We start from the raw sequence: 26,231 nt of genomic DNA on the forward strand, positions 1-26,231 counted from the left end.
AATACTTGGGTCCTCGATTACAACATCTGCTCTGCTGTGGAATGATCCAGCACAACCATCTGTCTTTCACCATGCAAAGCAAGTGGCTGAGGGAAGATTTAATATTTTTTGACAGCAAAGGATAGAAATGAACATGATATCAAATTCAAAGCCGTGTTCTTCAGACCGTCAAGGTTAACTACTGGAGTTATGCATAGACCAGCATATTGGATTGGAGAGAGGTGGTTTGTGCCAGAACATTATTAGAGAAGGACAAGCAGCAAATGCACTCTATTGAAGTTCACAGGGTTCATTACAATTTTTGTCTCAACTATCTAATCAGCATCAATCCCAATATTATGCCTGAGGCATTCCTTTTTGAGGTTCTCTCAAGCAAAGTATAATCTTGCTATCCTAAATGTGGCCTTCACTGTGAAATTTGCCAACAGCTCAATATAAATGAAAAGAGTGGAAAAAAAATCTTCCTTATTCCCATGATGACAGTAATGCCAGCAAACCCCTCAGTGTATATCTAATTATGCTGACAGAAGAGTACTTCTGTCAGCTTAAATAACCTTGTTCTAAGAAACAGCTTTACCTCTACCAATTTAGGGTGTTTCTCCTGTGGCCGCCAAGGCTGCACTACACAGCAGACCTGCATATCCAATGGAGAGGACATGTCTGAGACATGAGCCCCCACTGTTCACAGCTGTGTCTTTCTAGAGCAGGCTTCACTTTGGCTCCCTCGTCTCCAGGCCTGAGTGGTCAGGCATTGCGGTATCAGCGCACACAGTTTAATAGCCCGTATCAGAATGAACAAGTGTGCTTAGTCCTTCTTTTAGAGGCCCAGATCCTGGTTTTCAGGGGCTATGGAGATCTAATGTTTCCAGTGGGAAGGTGTTGTTAGTATTGTGGCTGGAACATTTCCATTGTAAAATACCTCACTGACAGAGGTGAAAACTTTTGCAATCTGTAGGGCTAACTTTCAAGTGGATCCATTCATCTCACTGACAAAACATGCTGACAGTTCAAAGGGCAGCAGCATCACAGACAGGCATTCTGCAATCATTTCATGATGTGCAACTCCAGTCTGGAACTGGATCGCATATATAAAATGCATTAGCCGTATGGAAACTTCATCTCATTCTACCTGTCCACTAAAGCTGAACAGTAGCTTTAGCAATAGTGCCTGACATTAACAATGGTGTCTTCTTACCACCTAAGACTGGTGACAACCAACTGTCAAGACACCGTGCTATGATGCAGAAACAAGAAGTAAAGTTGGGTTTAAGGCGAGGGAGAGCAATCCAGCATTGCTCACTGATGTATCAGTACCTACTATAAGGTACTGATATAGAAGGACAGCCTGTGGCTTGTTTTGTTCATAGATTCAGTATTTCAACAAGCTCCACAGAAATATGGGTCCTGTATCCTCCTATGATCTTTCTACTTTTGCATTCAATTTGTGGTAGTAGAAAGTTTTGTCCATGTAGTTCATTGGTCTTTTTCCACCCATCACATTTTCTTTTCTCTTCTAGTTTCATGGTTGTGCCTATCAGTATTTTACTCTCTTATGCTGTGATATTCTTTTGGGTTTTTTGTGAATGTTGGAGGTTTTCTTTATTTTTTTGTCTTTTTACAAGTGCTAACAGAGGAAGCAACATGAGAAGATGAAGGCAGCAGCCTGCCATGGTGTGTTCGCCAAAAGCCATTGGGTTTTTTTCCTATCCGGACACCCACTTTCTTGCATGTTGGCTCCAAACCAGCAGTTTTAGCAGCCAATTGCTGCTGCTCAGACTAAAGAGGGAGACATTAACTGGCATATATTGCACCTTCCTAATCACATTAGAGACATCATCCAAAGCCCACTGAAGTCAGCTCATACTAATTTCGCTGGTCTTTAGAGCACATGGCAAGGTTTTCACACCCAACAGCAAGAGAGGGTATACATATGGCACCTACATACTCAACCTCACCTTTCCCCTCCCTTTCCCAAAATGAGGGAGACCCTGGAGGCCTTGCTGTTTGTTAAAGTGCTGGGTTAACATTCTGCAGTAATTTGTCTGGACTGAAAGGCAGTTACAGTAAATGTGTTAGTGGGAACATGCTCCTTTTATTCCCTCCCTCCCTAATGCCTCTGTAAAGCTGTGGTTTGCACAGACTTTAATTAGAAGAGAGGAATTTTGCATGCTTTCCAGCTGGGCTTTCTTGGATTTAATTGTCATTTTAGCTTTTATTTTTATTGATTTTGTAGCAAAACAAATTGGTATAATCCCCCAAGCCAAAAGAGATATAATCCTCCAAGCCAGCAGGGAATGTACTAATGGAAAGAGAGTTATGATAAAAATAACCTACTTCACCCTGGCAAATATCTCTATCATTCAACAGAAGTTACCTGCTGTTGTGAGGACCAAAATCTCTTATTTCCAGAGCACTATTTTGATTTCATGGTTTCAGAGTTTTCTAAAACTGATTGAATGACACATTTTTTTTTATTTATTTATTTTTTTAAAAAGTAATAACACTGGTTTCAGTCCAGACTCCAGGGTCATTTCTGATAGTCACAGTCTTCAGCAAGAACTGGGCTTAGCTGTTTTCTTCATTCTCAGATATTAAAAGTCCCCCTTCTCCCACACGATCACTGGTCTTGAACATCAAGCTGCATCTGTGGAAGTGGTTGATGTCTGCATCCGTGGCTCATCTGGCAAGAATGAATGGGCTTCATTAAGGAACATCATCTGACCGGTGACATGTCAAAGCCATGACACATAGATTACTCATACCTGATGTCGATTCTCAACACTGCCAGTTCTACACCACTCACGATGGGGGTGATGCACATTGACACCTGGCATATGGCAACAGTCTTCTGCAGTCCCAAGGAAGGAAAGGTGAAAACTCATATGTCAGCTATGGTGGAGGCAAATCAAAACTATTGGGAGAAGATATTGTAGCACTGACAAAAAGGAAATAAATCTTTTTTTCTAGTGAGGATGAGAGACATAGCTTTAGGCACAGTGGGTAAGATCTTGGTTTACAAAATTTCCCTCTGCAGTGAGCCTTAGGCAGAATTTAGGCATATAGGCCACAGGCAGCTTTCCAAATCACCCAAAATGCACTCCTTCAACCACTGTGTGTGCATTATGGGTGTACACACACACACATAGTCATCCATCTATCTATCTTGCAGCCCTGTGTGCCAAGTTCATGTGAAAAGTGTTCACTGTCCCATCAGCACAAAGCCTGTAAACTGATCTTCTGGGTGAGGGATGTGAGCCTGCTTTGGTTAAGGATGACCTTGGTCGTAGTATCATGTGCCTGGACAAATCCTGCAGCCACTAGGGTATTACGCAAGAGATCATTGGCAACACAGATTTACTCTCAGGTTGTCACTTATTCCCCTTTCACTTGTCCTGCATCCTGATGACCTGGTTGTCAATGATGGTGAACTGGGCATATGTACATACTTATAGATATGAAGGGCTTCAGGGTCACTAGAGAGATATCAGCTCTCCCAGCTGATGGTAAGTGTCTGGATCACCTACATAAGGCTACATCCTAAATTCTAGGTGTTTTATTACCTGCTGCTGCTATCAAGTCAGGAACTGATGGCACCTGAATTTGCGTTTAGAAGGGCCAATGTTTTCTTTATAGTCTCACAGAACTAGTAAGAATCAAAGGCCCATGCTATTAGTACTAACACTGAAGAGGGCTTGGACATCACAGGTGGAGGAGTTCAGCTCATTGTTAGAACTTGAAAGACACAATGCTGGGAATGGTGAATAGCTTCTGGCCTGTGGCCAGGGCTAGAGCAGTTCAGGGGCTCCGCACCATTGTTACGCCCAAAGTGAAGGCTGGGGATAGGATGAGGACAAAGGCCAGAAAAAGGTGAAAATGTAATATTAATGCTGGACCCTATACAGCCTGCAGGCCTACTACAAGAGCAATGTAAATGATGCATTCAGCCTTAGGAAGTGGTTGGATTTAAGGCACTGACAGGTGTCAGAATTAGGGTTTAAACTACCATGAACTGATGACATAAGTTTGTTGATCAGTCATCAAAAGCTTAGTATGGTTGGAACCATTTATTTCTAGGAACAATAAATTACTTATAAGTAGACATCTGGTGAAGTCACACATAAAGCTGGAGTCAGATGGTGTTTGAATTAGAGCTGAGATTAGTTTAGCACTAGGAGCGACAGGGCCAGAAAACTTTTTGATAGGTTTTGCAAGGCCTGCAGAGTTAAGATGATGGCAGACAGTGACAAATGCAAGCAACTTTTGCTTGATTCCAAAATGTGCTATGGCTAAAACTGGAGTTAGGGCTATACCAGCATTAACACTGAGCTTCTGGGCAGTAAAATCTGAAGAAGCAGCTTTGTTGGCAGGTGACGTCAATGTGATTGAATGACAGGTAGTTGGAGATGTCTGTCACTGGTCTCTAATACTAAAGGTAGATTTTGATTTGGCACTAGATTAGGCTCTGGGCTACAGAAGCTTAAAAGCTAGGTTTACAGATGGATTATCATGGGAAATTGAAGGACAGCAAAGCTAGGATAAGGTTTGGTGTGGGTAAATTAAGTGGTGTTAACAGGAGTCATTGGACTGTTAAAGATCAGGTCAGAGAATGCATTTAAGAGCACATGTAGCAATAAAAGGGCTGAAGTGCTATATTTGTCACTGGGTTTTCCAGTGACAGATGAAAAGAGGTTTGTGTTAGGTTAGTTTAATGAAAGGTCAGGCTCATATCTTTACATTTAAAGTTGGGACTAGAGGAAGAATTTTTAATGGCAAAGGCAGAAGATTCAGGGTTATTTCTGGACTCTACATTGTCCATCAACAATGTCTGGTTGTGATAAACTTTTATGATATAATGTTATTTTCATTTTTTGCAAGGATTACTAGACTCTGATGTTAGAGGAAAGGTTAGATTTAGCTTTAAAAGCAAAGGTTTAGGACAGCAGAAATTGAAGAATACAGTTTATGGCTTGTTGCCAGGAGAAGTGATGGAGTGTAGTGAGATTATTTCAGGGTGAATGACTTCATAGGAAGTCATTGCAAGATATTGTTCAGTTTTGGGAGAGCAAGGGTCAAGGAGCAAGATTTACTATTGTTTCCTGATATGGCAGACATTGGCAGGGAAAAAAACACATCAGCTTAGCACAGATGGCAGTCACCAGAGTGTTAAGGATAGGTTTGGTTTAGGGTGACAACTTCCCAGAAGAAGGGTTGTCGTCAGTAGGTGAATTGTGAAATGCTCCTAGTCCCATGCAGCCAGGATGAGGGCCAGGGTTAGCAAGGAGCCAAGGTCAAGTCAGACCAAAGATGCTGCTCTATAGTGCTAAGGCATAGGTTAAAGCAGGGCTTAGGGCATGGGAAAGCAGGAAGCAAAGATCTTGCATTGCTCCCTGGACTAGTAAAATATGCTGGTTAGAGGGAGAATAGCATGTGTTTTGATTTTCACTGTGTCAAAGGAGTATTATGCTAATATTGATTAGAGCTGGTTAGGCTGAGAATATTTTACTGATGAGTTTCATTGCTGTATCTGACACATCACATGACAAGGAGGAATATAGTTAGAAGTTAGGTGTCCTTCAGTCATCCATACTGGGACCAGTACTGTTTAATATCTTCATCAGTGATACAGACAGTGGGATCGAGTGCACCCTCAGCAGGTTTGCAGATGCCACCAAGCTGAATGGTGTGGTTGACATGCTGAAGGGAAGGGATGCCATCCAGAGGGACCTGGACAAATATGTGAACCTCATAAGGTTCAACAAGGCCAAGTGCAAGGTCCTGCACGTGGGTCAGGGCAATCCCCCATATCAGTGCAGGCTGGGGGATGCAGGGATTGAGAGCAGCACTGCAGAGGACTTGGAGGTACTGGTGGATGAAAAGCTGGACATGAGCTGACAACATGCTCTTGCAGCCCAGAAAGACAACCGTATCCCGGGTTGATTAAAAAGAAATGTAACCAGCTGGTCAAGGGAGGTCATTCTCCCCTCTACTCCTCTCTGGCGAGACCCCACCTGGAGTACTGCATCCAGCTTTGGGGTCCTCAGCACAGGAAAGACATGTACCTGTTGGAGCCCATCCAGAGGAGGGCCACAAAAATGATCAGAGGGATGGAACACCTCTCCTATGAGGACAGGCTGAGAGAGTTGGGGTTTTTCAGCCTGGAAAACAGAAGGGTTTGAGGGTACCTTATTGCAGCCTTTCAGTACTTAAAGGGGGCCTATGAGAAAGACTTTAGTAGGGCTTGTAGTGACATGACAAGGGGTAATGGTTTTAAATTAAAAGACAGTACATTTAGAGTAGATATAAGGAAGAATTTTTTTACCATGAGGGTGGAGAAACACTGGAACAGGTTGTCCAGAGAGGTGGTAGGTGGCCCATCCCTAGAAACATTCAAGGGCAGGTTGGATGGGGCTCAGCAACCTGATACAGTTGCAGGTGGGTTGGACTAGATGGCCTTTAAACTCAAACTATTTTATAATTCTATGATTCTAAGTATTTCAGAAATCAAGATTTAACCTAGAACTCAGTTCTGGGACCAAATTGATTGAAGAGGCAGCGTCATTGCCTGATCCTGCAAGGCTAGACAGGGCAAAAAAGCTGATGGTTATTTGGGACTTCTTTTATTGTCTTTGATGATTATGGACAAGCTTATGGCTAAGGTATTGTCAGAAGTACAGTTAGACTCGCAGTTAACAGAAAGAGAGTAAAGAATTAGGTTTCCATCCACAATGCAGCAAACATCATGGGGCAAAGATCGTTGCTAAATATTGATAACAGTAAGAAGAATAAACATCCAGAGTCTGACAGAGACCCCTGGACTGTGATATGAAGGCCACTGGGATAAAATGAGGACTAATTACATCAAGATCAACTGGTGTAGGAATACTTCTGTAGCTGTTGGAGACACTAGACTATGGTTTTAAAGTTTTAATATTTGTGAAAAGGTTAGGATTCAGTTTTATTGTTGTTAGGGGTCCCTAGACTATTTGGTGAGGTTAGAAATGGGCTCATTAATACTGAGGTTGAAAAGCAAGGTGGTTTAGTGTGTACTGAGTCCCTGAAAATACACAAAAGCCACAATCCCAAATAGCACCTAAATCTAATTGTGGGACCCTGTTAATTAACCTACCCGATCCTTCCACCCTCTATCGTAATTCTGGCTGGAGTTTAAAGACATTTCCCCAGGTGTTCAGAGACTTATTGTAAACCTTAAAGTGTTGAGGCTTTTTAAAAGATCTTAGACCAACAAGTCTGAGAAGTTTCTTTTTTAATTTTGGCTGAATTCTGGAAAGCTGGTTGAGCTATGATGGCAGCTTTTTTTTTTCAATAGTGTTTCAAAGACACTGGGCATAAAGCCTTCAATGATTTATGGCTATGTTTCTCATTTTAGTCCATGGAGATTATAGCACTGCCTTTTTATGAGCTCATTTGAAACTAGCACTGCTGCTACTAGGCATGGGAAATACGTCTTGATTTTTGTTGGATTTAGGTCAGTATTCAGGATAAAAGGACTTGAAGAACAATTGCTTTGATGACTTCAAATTTTGGCAACATAACAAATGGAATAGTGTTAGGCTTAAGTTTGCTAGGTAAAACTAAACAGTAATATTGCAAGATTAGAAAATGACAAAACAGGGTTAAATAAAATGTTACTTAGCCATATTAGGGTCTATAGCTGAAGGCTGTGGTTAAGGGCATATTTTGAGAAAGTATACAAAGAAAAGTATCAATTCTGATTGTTCAAAGTTGTTCAGACCATTAGGGCAGACCAGGGGGTTAGTTTCCTATGGCTCATAATAGAAGCACTATTTTAGGGTAAGGCAGATTTCAGATTCATATTTAGACTTGGTTTTGTTTAAACGGGATACATCAATATTTCCTGTGACATTATTCAGTCCCTTAGGCTAAGGTGAAGGGCTAGGGGTGGTAAGGATGAACAACATTTTAGTAACCTGGCATTGACTGTAATCTGTGGTTTTGCAGTTAGATTTTGATTTGGAACTTCGTCTGAGAGATGCCACTAACTCTTGATGGCATGATGTCACATACTGCCCTGATGATCTTGAAGGATAAACTCTTGAACACTAACCCTAACCCTAACATTAACTAGTGTCCAGTGGAACTGCAGACCTGGGCTGTTACAGCAATACAATTTACTCTTCAGATTTCTCTTGCTCTTATAGCTCATTCCCTCCCCTCCTGCAAAGTCTAAAAATTAGGCTAGCTCTTATACCTCACTGTCTAAACTTAGTCCTAATCTCAAAGATGACTCAGTCACAAGATCCCTACAGATCCCCATCTGCTGCAGAGCTGCCCATCAGCCCTTCTTCCCTTCCAGCACCAAACTTCACTCTGGCTTTAGAGGACTTCCTGAACCCTTTAGTTGTATGGTATTGTTACTATCAGTACTAAGCGCAACCCTAGACTTAAACCTAACCCATCTCAGGTATACAACAGATCCATGTGTGCTACACTGGGCACTTTAGGATTTCATATCAAAGTTAGATTTTGACATGCACTCATTATTCCCCCTTTTTCTCCTTCCCCATCTGTGGTAATGTGGGATAGATAGTCAAAAACAGATTGTGACCAAACCCTGAATATAGATGAGCAGGGATCCAGGATGTCCGGATCTGTAACAAAAAAAAAAAAAATCAGAAATAACCTCAGAGCCTTCTACCTTTCTTATAAATTAGAAGTCAGGAAAAGTCCTGGCTCCTATTTAAGCTTCAGTGATTTTTCAGTGCCTAGTTCTCTTGGAAACAATACTTCCTTTCTGCCTTATAAAAAAAGATTGGACATTGAGCAGACACGGAGTCCAGCCTGTGAGGAACAAATCAGTAGCCACATGGATGTAAATGTGACATACATTGCAGAAGCCCCAGCATTCTACACTAGCTCCAGGTAATATGGTGAAGGGCAGGGTGGGGACGAGAAAGGTGAAGGATGAGAAGAAGCAGAAACCTTCTGAATCTCATTGTTTTATTGACACTTGGATGTTTGAGCTCAGTTCTGTGTTGTGCTCATTTCTAAAAATGTGAGGTGAAGCCAGTGGGCATTTTCACAGTGCAACAGCTTCAACAAAGATGGTCACATTATTTTGGAAACATTCTCCCATGATGAAAAGGGAAAAGAAGCTTTGAAAGAGAAGCTACATAAACCTTGTTGCACATCTTGTTCAGATGTATTATTCCAGCCAATGTTAGGTGCTGCAATTGACAGCATGGACTTTGCTGCACATGACTCAATTCATATTTTGGGGATGCAGAGGATGAAAAGAGAAAAACTGATGTTAAATCATGTTCAAGATGAGAGGATTTTAGATGAGGGTTGGTGCAAACCCTAGGTTGGGTTTTTTTAAAACAGGTAGCCTTTCCAAAGAGAACACCTGAAAACTTTCTGTCCGTCTGTTTTCAGTAACAGCTGAGTCTTGAACCCCACCAAAAGTCTGTTGGCTTCTTCGTATTACACCACTTCAAAATTCCTTTCTTCCTTATTCTGCATGTATAGCCAATACCAAAACTTTCATTTCCATACTCCTTCCCCAACATAAAATTTGTACTTTAAAGTTCTATCTATAGTCAATCCCTTAGGACCAAAGAAGAAATGGATTTGGGGATCCTGCTGTAAGCATATGCCTAAGAAAGCTCTGTGACTTTCAGCTGAAGGAGAACCAGTTGAAGCATGTAAATGGGTTTGTGCTCCTGCTATTATCTAGCCTAGATATTTGTTTCCCAGATGAATAAGAAGTTGAATCATTGTTCACATGGCCTAATGACAGCTGGGAAACAGGCCTAGGGCCAGTATGGTTTAGTAAAACAAGATTTCAATTGTCATCTTTCTTACCTAATTTTTGGGACAAATGACTGCTACATAGCTAATGTGAAGAATATTCAAGAACAAGCTGCTTAAGTAGTCTCACTCTTGGCTGATACACAACATTTAAAAGCCCAGAGGGAGTCCTTGTGGATTGGAGACCAAGTGGATGGTGGTGGCTGGAGTGCATGGTACCCTTGGGGTACTGAAAGAATATGTATGGTACCAAAAGGGACTGCTTTTCCATGTACAGTATCTTTCAAACGAAAACTATCACTGCACACTACAAATGCCTGATAGATGCCACTTTACTTCAGTTCATATGCAGAAGGGTTCCAGGCGGATATCTTCTTTCCCTAGAGATGCTTTGCATTTTCTCTTTGCTTGCTAACTGTATGGCTTTGAAACAAAAGCTGTATTTTGTTCTGCACATCTAAAATGAGAGACAATATTGCTTGTGAAATGAAGAGTCAGGGGAAATCCCTCTGGAGAACAAGACATTCTCCTCCCCCATTGTGGTACAGGGTGCATGTCCTTGCTGTAGTGGACTCTGCATGCTAATGCACATGGATGGTAAGGGATGCTGCAGTACTGGCTGTTGTTACAGTGATAAACTGTACCTGCACAAAGATCTCATGTACCTGGTTTGTGGAAGTGTGTGCCTTCCTCAGGGAAGCCAGGAGGCAAAGCTGTACGCCTCCCTTCCACCAACATCTCTCTGCTATGTAAGACAAAAGCACTTTATAGAGAAAATGTAGTGCCTTTTTGTACTGGTGGCTTTAAACTGTTGCACACTGCCTCAGCTACTGTGTGGTGGGAAGCCAAATAAATCATTATACAATTAATGTAAGTCTGACACTCATGGGAGAAACTGTGTAATTAATTGTGACTAATGCAACTGTTACACTACAAAGGAGAAATTAGGAGTGTTTTGCCACTTACTGTAAAGAATTACCAGAAGGTAGCTTATTACCATACTAACTACTGCCATTTAGTCATCAAGTCACAAACTGTCTGCAGTCTGGTTTAGATATTTTCCACTTTAACGCCTCAATCCCACTATGCAGATGCCAAATACTGTTTTGAAATTATTTAGATTAAATTCTTCAAAATTCCACAGGTGACATTATCTTTGAGGACTCAGTCCAACATAGTTCTCTCAAGACAATAAATTAATTTAATGACATTCTCTATAACTAGGAGAACTGACAGGAGTTATTAACAGTTTTATGATGGGGACACATTCAGAAATGGGAACATTTCCTGTGCATGAGCAGGTATTACCCACATCCCAGCTTTTCTGGACTTACTGTTACAGGGATACTTAGGTGAAGACATGGATATTTAAGCACATCCCCAGAACCTTTCACTCATATGTATTACTTTAGCTAACCTTCAAATTAAGTTTATCAGTATGTATACTAATGATAGCCCTGCTGAAGATGATAGTAACTGATGCAAAATGGTACATCTCTGTAATGAGTAAATGTGAGATCAAGCAATCAGTTCTCCAAAACTGCTGAGGGGAATAAAAAAAGACAGAGGAAAATGAGAGACCAGTGCACACCAATATGTACAACTGGAGGTGAGAGCTAGGAAGCATTGCTGTACATCCCCCTGCGCTCCTCTGAGGACATCCCAGTCTGCTCCAGCTACTGGAAAAGCTTCTGTTGGTTGATAACATTTATTTGTTGGTCTCCTGGCTATGCTGCTTCTCTCACTGAATGGCCTAGCAATATTCAAACACCTGATATAGGAAATATTAGAGAAGGTAGAAGCTTGTAAATGAACAAAGCCTTACAAGACAAGAGCAGTGGGATTCAGTCCTAATGTTTCCACTTAGTCACCATGGTATCTTATTGTATCTAGTTATTACAGGGTGTCAATGGATGTCTGCCACGGAGAACTCTAGTTATGCAAGCATGAGCATGCTATTACAGATTTAAAAGACCCTTATTGTGTGTCTTTTCTTTGTATTTTTAAAAGACCATTTTCTTCCTCCTCAAAAAATCCTATGCAGATGGGAGACCAAGGGAGTCAGTTGGACTGTAACAGGACATAATTTCTCATGGATATCTTCAGCTACTTGTCCAAATCCACTACTCTGATTAGTAGTGCTTGAAATCTATATCCTGATACACAGGGTGCAATTTAGTTGCCAAAACACAGGCCTTGAGGGGTCCCTGCCTGGCCTCCAGTTTTTTCTACATGAGGATGTGGGTGTCCCACACGCCTTATGTCATGTCTCCACATTTCATGCCACAAAATCCTGGATACCTTGGCTCATCCCCAAGAGCACCAGTCATTTCCATGCAGGCAAGGGACTCTCACCAACAATTTGGTGTATTTGGGTGGGTGATATTATGGCCATGAGCAACAGATACTGCTGGCATCACAACCCAGCCATACTGAATAGCTCTGCCACTCATGGAGGTGAGACTCTGCCTCCTCAGAGAGCCACGCTTGCCTGGCTCCACAGCCTTGCCTCACATTGCCTTCAAAATATTTCTTGCATGCCAGGCAGCCGTGCGGGAGCCCCAGCTCCCCCTGACCAGCTGCACTTCCCCACCAAGGGCAGTGGGACCAGGAGCCAGGCAGAACAGGGCAACTTGCAGTGCTGCCCTATCATTTGTGCACCTTGTCACCTGTGTCCCGATTACACAAGAGCACTTAAAACTGGTTTCCTGCACGTCTTGTTGCACATGTCTGTGCTGCACCTCACAACACATCGCTGTTATAATATATGTTAACTAACTAACTAACTAACTAACTAAATAAATAACAATTAGCAATAGTGTGGTTAAAGTTGTGATGGTCTAAGGATAAAGGTAACTCTTTTTAGACCAATTCCTTTAAAAGCAATGACAACACAGTTATGTGGATATTTTAAAAAATATCCTATTATTTTATTTTTCAAAATCTTAAATATGCTTTTACCATGAGTTGAAATATTGCTATTGGGTGATCTTCCTGTTATAAAAGTTTCCTGTCATTTTTCTGAAGTCCAGTAGTTCATTCTCATACGCATTTTCTACTTTCCTTACCATGACTTCATGCCTGCTCATTGCTGAGGAAGATATCTAATATTAACAAAATTTTCATGTCCCTAGTTGTGCATATCAGATATTACTTCTACTAGACATAGAATATGTGTTTACCATTGCATGCTAACAATGAACTATGGTCTGTCTGATCCCTCAGGATCAAAGGACTTACAATACTTTTTTGAGTTTGTGTAATATCTAATCTACCTCTCAGGAATATTAATGAGCCAGGAGTGGGTGAGACATTTGTCTCTCTGTTCCCAAATTAAGTTTATGTAATGACTGTCTGTAATGTTTTTAAAGACATCAGTATATAAAAAATTAATTGTGCTTAGCACTTAGATACACAGTGATGTGAAAAGTGGTGCACACAATTTCCAATATTTGACATTAGAAATGAAATTAAGTTCTTTGTTATTATATATGAGTCATTGACAAGTTAATTAATTTACCTCAATTAATCTAGCTTACAGTTTTACAAAGTTTGTTCTTCTCTTTCACTCTGTCCCCTTTTCTTTATCTTCAACATTGGACAAAGTTACTTGAAGGTGTTTTCACTGAAGTCATTAAGGCTTTTTGCAGGAATAGTTTTCTGACGACAAAGATCTGCAGTCAAGAAACACTGACATTACAGTGCGCAGTCATTGTTATTTACCATCCTTGCTGTAGGCTTGGTGAAAGCAGCTCCTAAAAATGATAGCAGTTGTTGCTACAAATGTCAGTGACACATCCCACAGGGAACTGCCTAGGAAAACTCTCCCTCTGATCCTGTTAATCTAAATCAACCTGACAATCAATGTCAAGGATGACTGTCAGCCACAAACTAGCATATAAGGGAAAGAAAGGCTTCTTAGGAAAAAAATGTTGAGGTGGAAAATTTAACTAATCTTGATACTATACCTAAGGACAGTTGTTGACAAGTCTAAGGTCAGTCATCTTGAGCAGAAAATATTGAGAAATGCAGCTCTTATTGCTGGTGTTAAATCCTGGTTTTTCCTCAGGGAATAAACGGATTTTTGCAGATAGAGTTAAACTGCATGAGAGCTAAAATGTGGGAAGTAGCAATGTTTTTGTTTATATTACCATGGGTTATTTGGTGTTCTTATTACTAGTTATATGATAAAATAATGAAGTGATACAGCTTTATTTATGTTCAGTTGTCAAGGAGAAGGAACGATACTCTTCAAATTATCCAGCAGGCCTCCCAGACTTTGTGATTAACAAAGCCAATTGTCTTGCTCAAGACTTATGCAAGCACATCAACACCTGTATTACGAAATCTCACACTGTAAAAAAATTCCATTATGAACCAATTTCCATTAAGAAATACATTCTCTTTCTTTTCCAAAGAGATTATACGGCTGTAACAAGCACAGGTTGCAACCTTTGTTCTGCACCTTGTGCACTGTTGCAGCTCCAGAATGTTTTCACTTCCAGTTATGATGCTGTTTATGGCTTGTGAGCTAGATAACTCTGTAGCAGCACAGATTGGCCTGCTCTTTTGTTATCTCTCAATACTATAAAAATCAATATCCGTTGATACTAATGAATGCAGTTCCTTGATTTGCAATACTGTCAAAGATTTATTGTGAATCTCAGTAAACAGAGATCCATCTAGATGTAGGACAGCAGATATCTCCAAGCAACAAGTCACAAACGGTAGAAAAATACAAAGGAGAAACTATGGCATTTTTCACAATGTAGCTAATAAACCTACAAGAAAAGTTTGAGCTTTGAAACTTGCATTTCTATGCCATTATCTCTAATCAAATGGTGGATACTTGTATACGCCTGTATTTTCAGATTATGAGTCTGCCTTTTGGGCTGTCATTGTAGAAAACATTGAACCAATTACTTATATCTGTGTAAACTGTGAAAGGCAATGGCTGCCTGGTATTCTGAATAATGTGGTGAACAGAACTCTAGTCTAGGAACCAGGGATCTATGGGGCAGCAAAAAACTACAGCTCTGTTGGCTGCTATAATATGCAAGTGTCCATCTCCTAGAGACTGTTCCTGCCTCTTCCTTTGATCTGGGACAAAGGATATCACATCTCTAGGCTGGTCTCAGTCCTTTTCTCCTTTATTTCAAAGAGAGCAAACTGCATTCTGAGGTGCATCAAACACAGCATAACCAGTCGGTCAAAAGAGGCGATTGTCCTGCTGTATTCAGCACTGGTTTGGCTTCACCTTGGGTCCTGTTTGCAGTTCGGGGCCTCACCATTTAAGAAGGATGTGAAGGTCCTTGAATGCGTCCAGAGGAGGGCAAAAAATCTGGTGAAAAGGCTGGAAGGAATGTCCTGTGAGGTGTGGCTGAGGACTTTGGACTCATCCAGTTTGGAGAAAAGGAGGCTGAGGGGTGACCTCATGCTGTCTACAGCTTCCTGAGGAGAGGATGTGGAGAGAGAGGTGCTGAGCTCTTCTCCCTGAGATCCAGTGACAGGATGCATGGGAACAGTTCAAAGCTGCACCAGGGGAGGTTTAGACTGGACATTAGGAAGCACTTCTTTACCAAGGGAGTGGTCAAACACTGCAACAAGCTTCCTAGAGAGGCAGTTGCTCCCCCAAGCCTGTCAGTGTTTAAGAGCCATTTGGACAATGCCCTTAATAACATGCTTTAATTTTGGTCAGCCCTGAATTGCTCAGACAGTTGGACTAGATGATCATTGTAGGTCCACTCCAAATGAAAGATTCTATTCTATTCTATTCTATTCTATTCTATTCTATTCTATTCTATTCTATTCTAGTCTAGTCTAGTCTAGTCTAGTCTAGTCTAGTCTAGTCTAGTCTAGTCTAGTCTAGACTAGTCTAGTCTAGTCTAGTCTGATAGGGTCTTTTATGAAGCAGTTGGCAGCATTTTTCACAGCAAGGTTTTCCTGTTATGTGTAAAGATACTTAATAAAGGAGAGGTTAGCTGTCTTTAATATGCTTTTTACTGTGGTGCAATTAAGTCAGTATGCCTTGATTTTACTTCATGCCATCTTTTACTCAGTGTTTGAAGACTGCATTATTGCCACAGTATATAATTTTGCAAAGTTCCTACATTTTGAAGTTTTGAATTTATTTTCATCTTAAAGATTTTAGAATATTATAAAAATACTTTGCGTAACTATTGTTCCCACTTGTTTCAAGGTTATATAGACTTCATGTTACTTTATCACCCACCTGAATCATCCACACATCCTTCCTGCCAATGGGACAGTGGACAAGACTGGCATAATCAGAAAAGTTTGGGAGATTCACTTCCACTTATGCACTGAAAATGGAGTTCAGATTTAAATTATGCTCCTACTTCAAGCTTGTGAATCTAAACATCACCAATGATTGTAAAATGCCAAAGCAGTTTGTAGAGCAGAACCCACAGACCAGTCCTTCTCCCTGGAGAAATCAGGGGAAGGTCTTGCCATGGTTCTTTCACCATCAAGCTGCTGGCAAAGACTTTGCAGATATTTCTCCTCTGGTTTTGTACTACAGAGCTGGAGATAGATAATCTTGTTAGGACAAGGGAACTTACTCTCTCTGGTGCCCCATGAATTTTGGGGCCCTCCTTTGTGGATTTCAACAACTCAGAATAAACCTTCTTCTAACTGTATTGACTTACCAGAGTAAATGATCACAATTTCTCATCATGGGAAGACGTGACTTTACTGTCTCTTACAAATGTGTTTCCTAAAAGAGAGGAATTCTTATCAAGTTTCAATCAACTAAAGTTTTGCACTTTTCAAAAGGTTTCAAAAAAGTCTAGTGACAAAGGTGATATCCGGGAAAGGTGGGAGCCGGAACACAGAGATGAAATAACCTCAGCAAGGTCTCACAGGGAGAGACAGTAATAGATGCAGACGTTCCTGATGTGCAGCCCTCTGGTCTGATCTCTTGATGACATTGCCTTCATCTTTCTTGACCCAATGTCATTTTCAAAGCTCCCTATGAGTTCCTTCTCTTCTAAAATTGAAAACTATTGTATCCTACACAAATCAATTAAAATTAAGACAGGAACGTAAAACAAAACCTTACTGATACCAAATGTCTATTCTTTTTTAGAAGAGCACTGTTACTCCATGCCCAATGAGTTTTTTCTCAGTTTTCCTCTGTTATTTTTAAAAATGCTGTGTAAAACTATCCTAATTATTTGTCTGAGTAGTGTTGCCCCAATCTATAATGCTGTCTGAGCTAGTAATGTCAACTGCACATTTTTAGTGGCAGACCAGAGCTCATATCAGTGGCAAATGAGAGCCTTGAAAACCATTTTTTTCCTAATCTTTCTCTAATTCTGCACTGAATTAAGCATGCATAAAATGTTTAGTAATTTTCTATATGTCCACACATGTAGTGTATAGAGTACCTGGACTATTCTTTTCCCCCACTTCATGACCAGAGGGGGTTTATACACATGTCCATGTGATAACAAGAAGTTTATTCTATAGCCCCCTTTCCTTTGTTGACATCCCTTTTTCTCATATTATTAATCTCTGATTTTGTATTTGTTACCCGATAACTTGAACCAAAACCGGTACTTTCAAAAGGCTGTGAGGTGTCTGAAGTATGAGTTATATAGATCAAGATATGAAATTTTCCACAGTTTTATCTGAAAAAATATGAAAATATAAATGTATTACATGATTTACATCACTCCTTTTAAAGATCTATTTTAGGACTGTTAACTCCTTTAGCCACTAGCTTAATAGCTCCTGTTATCTGTGATTTCTGCATGAGTGAAATGTGGATACCAAAGAAAAGCAATACACTATCAGATTTAGTTGTGTAAATACAATTCACAGGCTGTCAGCCAGCCAAAACAAATACTGAAGGATCATTAAAATGATCATTAAAAGCATCATTACAAACAAGCTCAATTAAACACCACAATTGCACCTATATGTTAAAATTCAAGTTTAAAATATTCTTCTTATCCGATAGATGCTTTCCATGTCTTTTTTATTAATTTAATTCTTATGTCAGTGGCAAATATTTCTGAATAGAAAATTAAATACACTTTGATTTCACTTATCAACATCAAATTCTGCCACATTATGAGTATCAGCAAGGGAATGACTGTCCTTGTCCCCACTACATTTGACACCGTTGTCATTCTGCAGTGCTTACACATACACCCCTTTTATATTTCTTTTCCTTTCTTCTTTCCCCATCAACACTGAGCTCAGCGGCTGCTTTTAGTAGTGTTTTTAATGGCTCCTTTGAAGTCTGACACTTCTATTATACGAGCTAAACTGGGAACCATTTAACACCCCTTATTTCATTCTCACTATAAAAAATTGAGTGCTAAATGCAGGGAAGCACCGGTGAAAGCTGTATCCAGACCCACAGGGGACTGATTTTATTGATGGCTGCTCTGTGAGGTGTCAGTTCAGTGCCTCTTCTCCCTTCCGACGTGGTTGGGGGTTGCAGGAGGCGGCTCTGGTCATATCCATTGCCTTCCCACAGCTTCTGCTGCCCTAGCTGCTCTACTGTGTTTTGTCCGCACTAATAGTGAAAATATTTTCCAGTTAAACTTATTTCATCCCAGGTGGCTTAGCACATTGCTTGTGACTCATTCCCTGTCTCGGACTACTTCCCACAGCATCCTTCTGTCTGCAGTGAAATGTCCTCTTCTGATCAGCCAGGCTCTGCACTTCACCCTGATGCTGGAGTCAAACCTGAGGAGAAACTGCTGTGGTCCAGCACTCTATGAAAAACAGCTCTTCAGTTGACAAGTTTTTTGTGTTCAGTTCAAATATTTGGTGCTCAGTGTTTCCCAGTAAACTGTCACTTTAGAGAGTGAAACTTTAGGGAGTGATAAACCTGCAACTGCCTAATCCAGAGAACAATAATGGGATTGTAAATGGAAAAAAAAGAAAAGCAATGCAAAAAATATATTGAGTGGTCACTAATTTCACCAAAAAGTTTTATTATTACAGCAAGCAAAAGGAAAAACCTAACTGAAGGTTTTTAAAACACCACTAAATAGCTGGATATCTCTCAGTAAGAGCAAGATCTTCTGAAGCCTAGCTCGAAAGAAAGTCTGTCTAGCAAAGATTAAAGACTGCCAGGTAGCAGTAAATAGCTGACAAGGACCACAGAAGCCATTCCTAAAGAAAATGAACCTTATGTTCCTGAACTTCCAAGTGATAAAGAATCCACTAGAACAGTAATATGAAATAACTTCAAAGTATCAGTGCAAAGGACCCTGCTGTAATTTTCCCATCCTTTGTCAGGATTAAACAGGGTCATTACGCTGTTACAAACACTTCTGTTCAAGAAACAGCCTTGAATACAACCTTTAAGGGAAAAATATGCAAGGAAGTAGAGGAAATCATAGCTTGTATTCAGTTTGGTTTTAGCTGGATATACTCTTCTCAAATCATCATATTTGCCAACCGAGGGCAAAACATCACAAGACAAACAGAGCAAGAAAAGTCATGAACCTGTTTAGGCTATGTAAGCAAGATAGTCTCAATCATATCGTGTCCTTCTAAATCAGGTTTGGTAAAAATACAACTTCCTGCTCTTGAAAGATACATTTGGGCAAAACCCTCTGATGAGAACATTTTCTAGAGAGTAAAGCTTGATCAAGTTCCAGGCTGGAAAAAGTAATGGACTTTATATTGCAAAAACCATCAGCAAAGTGAAGCTAAAATGCAGCATACATGATATATATGTATCTCCAAAGCAAATAGAATCACAGAAGAAGAAAAAAAAAAAAAAACATATCCCCTTCAGCTGGCAGGAAAAAAAAAAAAAAATAAAAAAAGGTACACATGGTGTGACTTCCAGCTTCATTCAACAGGGAGAACTACTATTGCACTTTCTCTGAATTTCTACTGATATCAGAGCAACTTTTATGAGATTTGAGTTTTCTGGCTTTGAGACCATTGCTGACTCCTGTCAAACGAAGATCATCCCCATACTAGGGAATCACACACGCCATCTCTTCTACCCTGGTGGCTGTGGGCCTGGGAGGCAGCACTTGAAATCCTCCCAAAGATGTCTTGAGCTTTCTTGCTTTTCTGAAGCAACAGAGAAAAGCTCACATACCTGTTTCTGCATGTACCTGTTACATTTGCATTCCCTAGTAATTTCTGCTGGTGGCAGTGCTAGGATTTGGTGGACTTGGTAGTGTTAGGTTAATGATTGGACTCAAATATCTTAAAGGTCTTTTTCAACCTAAATGGTTCTATGATTCTGTGATTTTAATCCAGGAAAAGGGAGCAGTGGTGTAATAGCAATGTTACCAAGGGTGAAGCATTGCTGCTTATTGAAAGTAGTCAGTTATAATACCTGATGTTGGCATCCTAGACTAAAAACCTTACAGAGAGGTTTGGAAGAGGCTGCTCACATCTCCCCAGTACATCCCCAATATACAAAGTCTTCTTACTTCTGTACTGACAATGGAGAGGGGATGAGAAGGAGGAAGAAGACAGAAAACAAATCTTAAAACTTGAGGAGTTCACCACTCTGCTGCAGAAGGAAAGCAATGTGCTTTTCATGCTCTCCTCAGCTTTGTCTCTGTTCATCTTTCACTTTTTTGGAGGATGTATGTGTCTCAGTGCTACACACAGTGCAAGGAAGGCCTCTTGACTTGAGTTAATGCTATAATGTGAGAGTGAGTTGAATTCTTTCTAGTAAGCTGCTTGTGTCACAGCAAACAACAATATGAAGACCAACTTCCTGAAATCTCACAAGTTTACCAGGACTCAGAGATCAAAATGTTCTTCAAGTCTAGACTATAGGAAAAGCACTAGTGAAGTCATGTTAGTGAGAGAGCCTTCGTGCTGCTTTAGTACCATTAATATTACCAGAGACTTACTCTTACCTACTTAATGCAACATCCTGAAAAAGTTTTTAATGCTTCAGCTTGAGCAATAGCTTTACTATTTCCTCTGCTGATTCTTTTCAGAAGTACTATACTGATTTTTAAGAAATTGGCCGAGAGTATTTTCTTAGAGTAATGAATGCCTTATGAAAGATATAAACTGAATAATGTGATCTCAGGATTAAAAACATCACCAGAGAAATTCTTTGAGTATGCCTGATGCTACACAGGGAAAACAAAGGGAGGGTGTGGGACATCCTCTTCCATACTGTATGAACCCCCACAGGGGAAGGTGATTCTCTTTGTTATGAAAAGGGCGGGGAAGGACTCCTGTAAGTATCCTGGGAGCTGTGCTAGGGAAAAGCCAGGAGGCCACATGAGTATCAATCACACTCAGATGTAGACAACAGTGATGGGTGCGAATTCCCCCCACCTGCTCTGTTCCACTCTGAATCAGTAGGGTGGGTGCTGCTAGCTCATATGGCTGACTATTCAGTCTTTCCATGGGATGCTCATGGATTTACTCATGAAGGCTGACCCAATCTCTCTCTGGCAGCAGGGCCTTGGGAAAAGCAATTCAGTACTGCATTAATACAGCCCTCTGCAGTAGCCCAGGGCTCCCACAACCCCGTGCCTGGCCTGACTTCTGGCAACATTCATAGATCTCTTCAGCTCATCTCATGCTTTTGACTATAGTTGTCCACAATCGCTAATACTCTAAATGCATTTCTACAACTGTATTTAGAGTCAAGAGCTAAAATAAAATAATAAATTAACTGTTTCATATATTGGCAGGCAATGCTGGTTGTGTTAAGCTCTGGCTGGACTTGCCCTTCATTTTACAGATTTATTATTTCACTCTGAATTGCTTAGCTCACTAAAACCTTAGCCTCAGATGGAGAGAACATACTAGCAAACACTGTTTTTAATCTGCATATCTGGCTACTTCTAGAGGACATAAAATGAGTAACTGCCTTCTGAAAACAGCTTTGTAGCCTATGTGTAAGAGTCACTGGCAGTCTGTCCTGTGCCTTCCACGTTCTGCAAAACCGTATGAAAAGAGCAGTGGTCTTTCCAGTAAACAATGGACACTACCTTTTCCCCAACCAATTAGCCTTCTTATTTTAACTCTCTAATGTAAATTTAATAAGAAAATACTAAGCCAACGTAGAAGAAGGAAGTCAAGATATGTGTGCTTTTTTTATTTGTTATTTTTAATAATCTACTAGATGTCTTATTACTCCTGAGCTATAGATTAGGGGAAAACCAGGTTGGTTTTATATATGTTTGCAGTTACTGTTTGGAGCCACCTGTGCCTTATTAGGACTGTCAAGTAAACATAGTATCCAGATACACTCAGATAATAAGATGTGCATGGCTTTGTAAATAATGTCAAGTTGTCAGAAGAGATCATAACCCCTAGAACTGTAATATTGCCCTTTCTCAATGTTTTGATTTTTATTTTGCCTCCACACTTATTAAATTCATATGAACTTGGATGATATTTCAATTTGATGAAAATTTAAATTATAAATGAATTCATGCAGCTGGAAAGAAATCATCTCATATAAGTGTCATGTTTGAAGTATTGAAATAAGGGAATTTGAACCCCCTCTCAAATGAGACAAAATTATTGAGACATGTTCGGTAGTATTTGTGATGCATGCTAACGAGAAGAGACTCTGTGGCTCAGGCCTTTCTTCATAGGGTATTTGAACTTGCTGAGTTCTCCTTCCTTGAATTCCACGTAACTGGTTTTGGGTCCTCCTGTGGAAAGAAAACCCTACACTTGCACTCACCCCTATGCACCAGACTGATTTATTGACCTAAACTAGCTTTCTAATTCAAAATGAGAATTTACCAGGCTCTTTTCTACTGCTCCCTAATTCTTGGTTCCTGTCTCAGAGCCCACCACCTGCCCTGTGGGGCTTTAGCTCCTGCCAGCTCTGGGAGGAGCAGACCATGCAGTGGGCAGCAAGCTGTCCATGGCAAGGCAGCAAGGCTTGCAGCAGTGTGAAGAAACTGTCTGATTTTTTTGTGTGTATATAGAGAGGAGAAGAAGGGAATGAGACAGGCATGTGTTGAGAGCTGGAGTTTAGTGCAGTCCTGACTTCATTGGATTAATTGTATACAGTCTGTTTGTCACAAATGTTGTATTGTGCATCATGTACACTGTCTGTAACAGTGGAAGTGGGCAACTTTGCTGCCTTCCATGTTTCAGAATTGACTGTTCCCATCACTGATCTCTCCATCAGTTTGATTAACGAAGGAGCCATACATCTGGCTCGGTTGCCACTGTCACCCTCTGCATAACCAGGGCAGACTTCTTATCAATGTCATGCTAGGTTTTTTGTAGGGGAAGGAAAAGGAAGGTGCTGCAAGACTGGAGCTGTGGTCATGTCCCAGAGCATGATCTTCTGTGGACAGCAGCTCTGCGGTCACAGCAGGTTATACTGGGTCTGACCCTCAGTACAGACCCGCTGATACACTCTTGCTGCTTGGGCCGGGAGTACCAGCCCAGCACATGCACATGATCCCCCGGTAAGGGTGACAGAGTGACAGCTTGTGAGAGACTGAAGTGTCATATGACTGTCTCAAAGCTTGCTTGTGTTTGTGCAAACCTCCAAGAGAAGCTGCTCCGGCCTGTGAATTGGTCTGGGGAATGTCACCCAGGGAAGCAGGAGTGTATTGAAGGATGCACCCCCTCACTTCTTTGCAGTTGCATTGTCAAAGGGGCAGACACGTACTGAGCTGGCCCCATTGTGTAGCCATTTGTGGCTCTATTGTAGGCCAGACACCATGCATGCATTGCTAATGAACTGGTAAGAGGCAAACGTTTCTGCCCTTGAAGCCAGATGCAACAAAAACCTGTAGGACTAGAGAAAAAAAAACTAAAGGTGGGCAGATATGCTAATCAGTGGATACGATGAACTTAAAAAGGCAACAGAAAACTTTGCTCCATGTGCATCCACCATCAAAGCCAGATCCGTGTGCACCCACCACCGAAGAACTGAAGACTGAGGACCAACAGGACGCCGCTGGATCCATGGTGGTGACTATTCTTGCAGCCCTATCCCGCATCCTTGCTTTATTTCTGTCTTTTCCTTCCATTCTGTCCTATCGCTACCCCTCTTCACTTTTTTAATAATAAAAAACCTGGTTTGGGTATATGGCACTTGACCTCGTTTGTGTCTTAATCTTGCTCTTGGGATCATATCGAAACCTCCCCTGACATTGGATCGGAACACAGCTGCATCTCTCTCCCAGCACCCTGGGTCCTCTCACTCATGGAGGCACTGTGCTCTTCATGACATGGGAAGGTCACATCAACCTGTCCTGATGCAGGGGCAAAGCACTACCAGGCTGCTCTCACACTTGAGCATGTTTGTAGTATCAACTGGGAAAATAATGGCCATTACTGGAGGGAAGGATGTGGAAGAAATGCTGAGAAAGATGGACAGACGGACAGACAGATGAACAGACGGACAGATGGATGGATGGATGGATGGATGGATGGACTGTTGCTTTATGCCAATCTGGCAGTCTGTCCATTTGTAGTCCTGTTTCTCAGTTTTCCTCTCTGTTAAATAAGAACAACACTTTTACCTGGGGGATGGGGGAAAAGAATCATCCAGAACATTCAACAGCCTTACAAGAAAGCGTCTCGGTTTGCTACTTTTAAAGTAAATTAATATCTTTTATGACAGGTGGACACATCCCTCCTTCTTTCAGAAAGCCACTAGCAAAGATTTTTTTTTGGTATATTTACCTTACATAGTGAGATTTTTATTTTAAGAGTGATAATAAAACACACATAAGAGTGATTGCAGACAAGTAACAACCTGCATTACAGCTTAAGAATGAGAATTTGGAGTGTTCCAAGAATTTGGAGAATGATGAACAAATCTTCCCAGTTGTCTTAGAGCCTCAGGAAAAGCATAAACCTTGCAGCCATACCTCAGGACTCTCTCACGTCCTTACCCATTCTTAACCCTGTGGGCTTGAGAGAAAATCTCTGGGTTGCGATTGCCCCAGGAGAGTGGGGGAAGCTGCTATGGTTAAACCAGGCATCACTGATGGCCCCTTTGTCTGTTGTGAGTTTATCAAAGTAAGGGAAAACAGCCTACCAGTAGTGTTGCACTAGTGATTTTAAGGGGTCAGACAGTAGCAGTAATGATAAAAAAGACCCTAGTGTCCAGTCATATGGGACTAGACTCCAGTTAAAGCCAAGCCAAAAAATGAAGAATGACAACTCAGTATATTTTACACAAGGGTGTAGTCACTCTGGTCCACAGCCTCCTTTATCTTCCTGCCAGCTGAGGAGCCACCAGTTCCAGCCAGCATCCCTGTGTCTAAAAGGGCCTCATCATCCACTGCTCCCTGGGATGGACTCCTTGGCTACTGCTTCTGCTGCGATGCCCTCTCCCCACCCCATCCACCATCTCATCCTTTGAAGAGAAAGTATTTTCACCTTCACTTAACATCCCCCCCACCACCATGCCTTTGAACCTGTTTCATTGCTAAAGCTGCCATCCTGCTAATGGTATTTATCTCCTCCTTGTGCTCAGACGGTCCTTGTTGCCTCTTGAAACAGCAGGTCACACAATATAGGGCTTCAGCTGTAGGTGCAAGCATGTCACGAGTGGAGAATCGTGACTGTCTCCAGAAGCCCCATCATTGCTCGATCCCCTGGCATCACTGTAACCCTGTTACAGTTACAATGCTGAAAGGATCCATTCCCACAAGCCTCAGCATAGGCTCCCAGGGGAAACACTGAGGACAGACATAGTGGAAACCTGCTGAAGCTGGTGACACATGTTTCTGAGCTGCTCTACAAAGCTCTCCAGCTGCTTGGGGAGAGGCTGGTTTACATTTGACAAGAGCGAGAAAAGGTCATGTTTTGTGTCTGGTGCACTTTGCATATTTCTGCACCTCTTTTAGACAGCACCAAGCCAACGTGAGTCTCAATTATGAGTCTCTTGAAAAGGGATTTGAATGATTTTCTCATATAATAACAACAGAAATGGAAAGTGGTGTCATGGCAAAAGCATATACAGAGAGACAGATATTTCCCAACTTTTCTTTCTCTGCTGAAAGACAATGCCAGAATCACTGACATTTATGCTACAGTCTGGTCAAATGGATAAAAATAAAGTACTTATGCAAATAGAAGTGTATAGATAAATAAATAGAAAGATAAACACATAGATAGATGCATGCATATGTGCATGTATAATCATGAACAGCATGTATGTAACAGCCCAGATGTTACTCTTGATTCTAGGAAACTGTAAGTTGATATGAGAATGGCAGGTTTGGGGGAGAGAAGATTCCTTAGGTGATAAATGTAAGACAGGGTAGCTGGGATTACTCAGAGATGCTGAGCACCCCCAGCTCCAGTAGCAACAAAGCATGCTGAGATACATCAGCCTCCATCCTGGGCCTGAAGACCTCCGTGCGCTGCTCTGTCCTGGCACAGGCACCAGTGGTGCTGGTTGCAGGAGATGCTGTTTGCAGGAGAAATGGGAGCTTCCCCCTCTTGCTTCCTGTCTCCACCGGGACACC

This window comes from Strix aluco, chromosome 2, assembly GCF_031877795.1.
Source record: "Strix aluco isolate bStrAlu1 chromosome 2, bStrAlu1.hap1, whole genome shotgun sequence".
Taxonomy (NCBI): domain Eukaryota; kingdom Metazoa; phylum Chordata; class Aves; order Strigiformes; family Strigidae; genus Strix; species Strix aluco.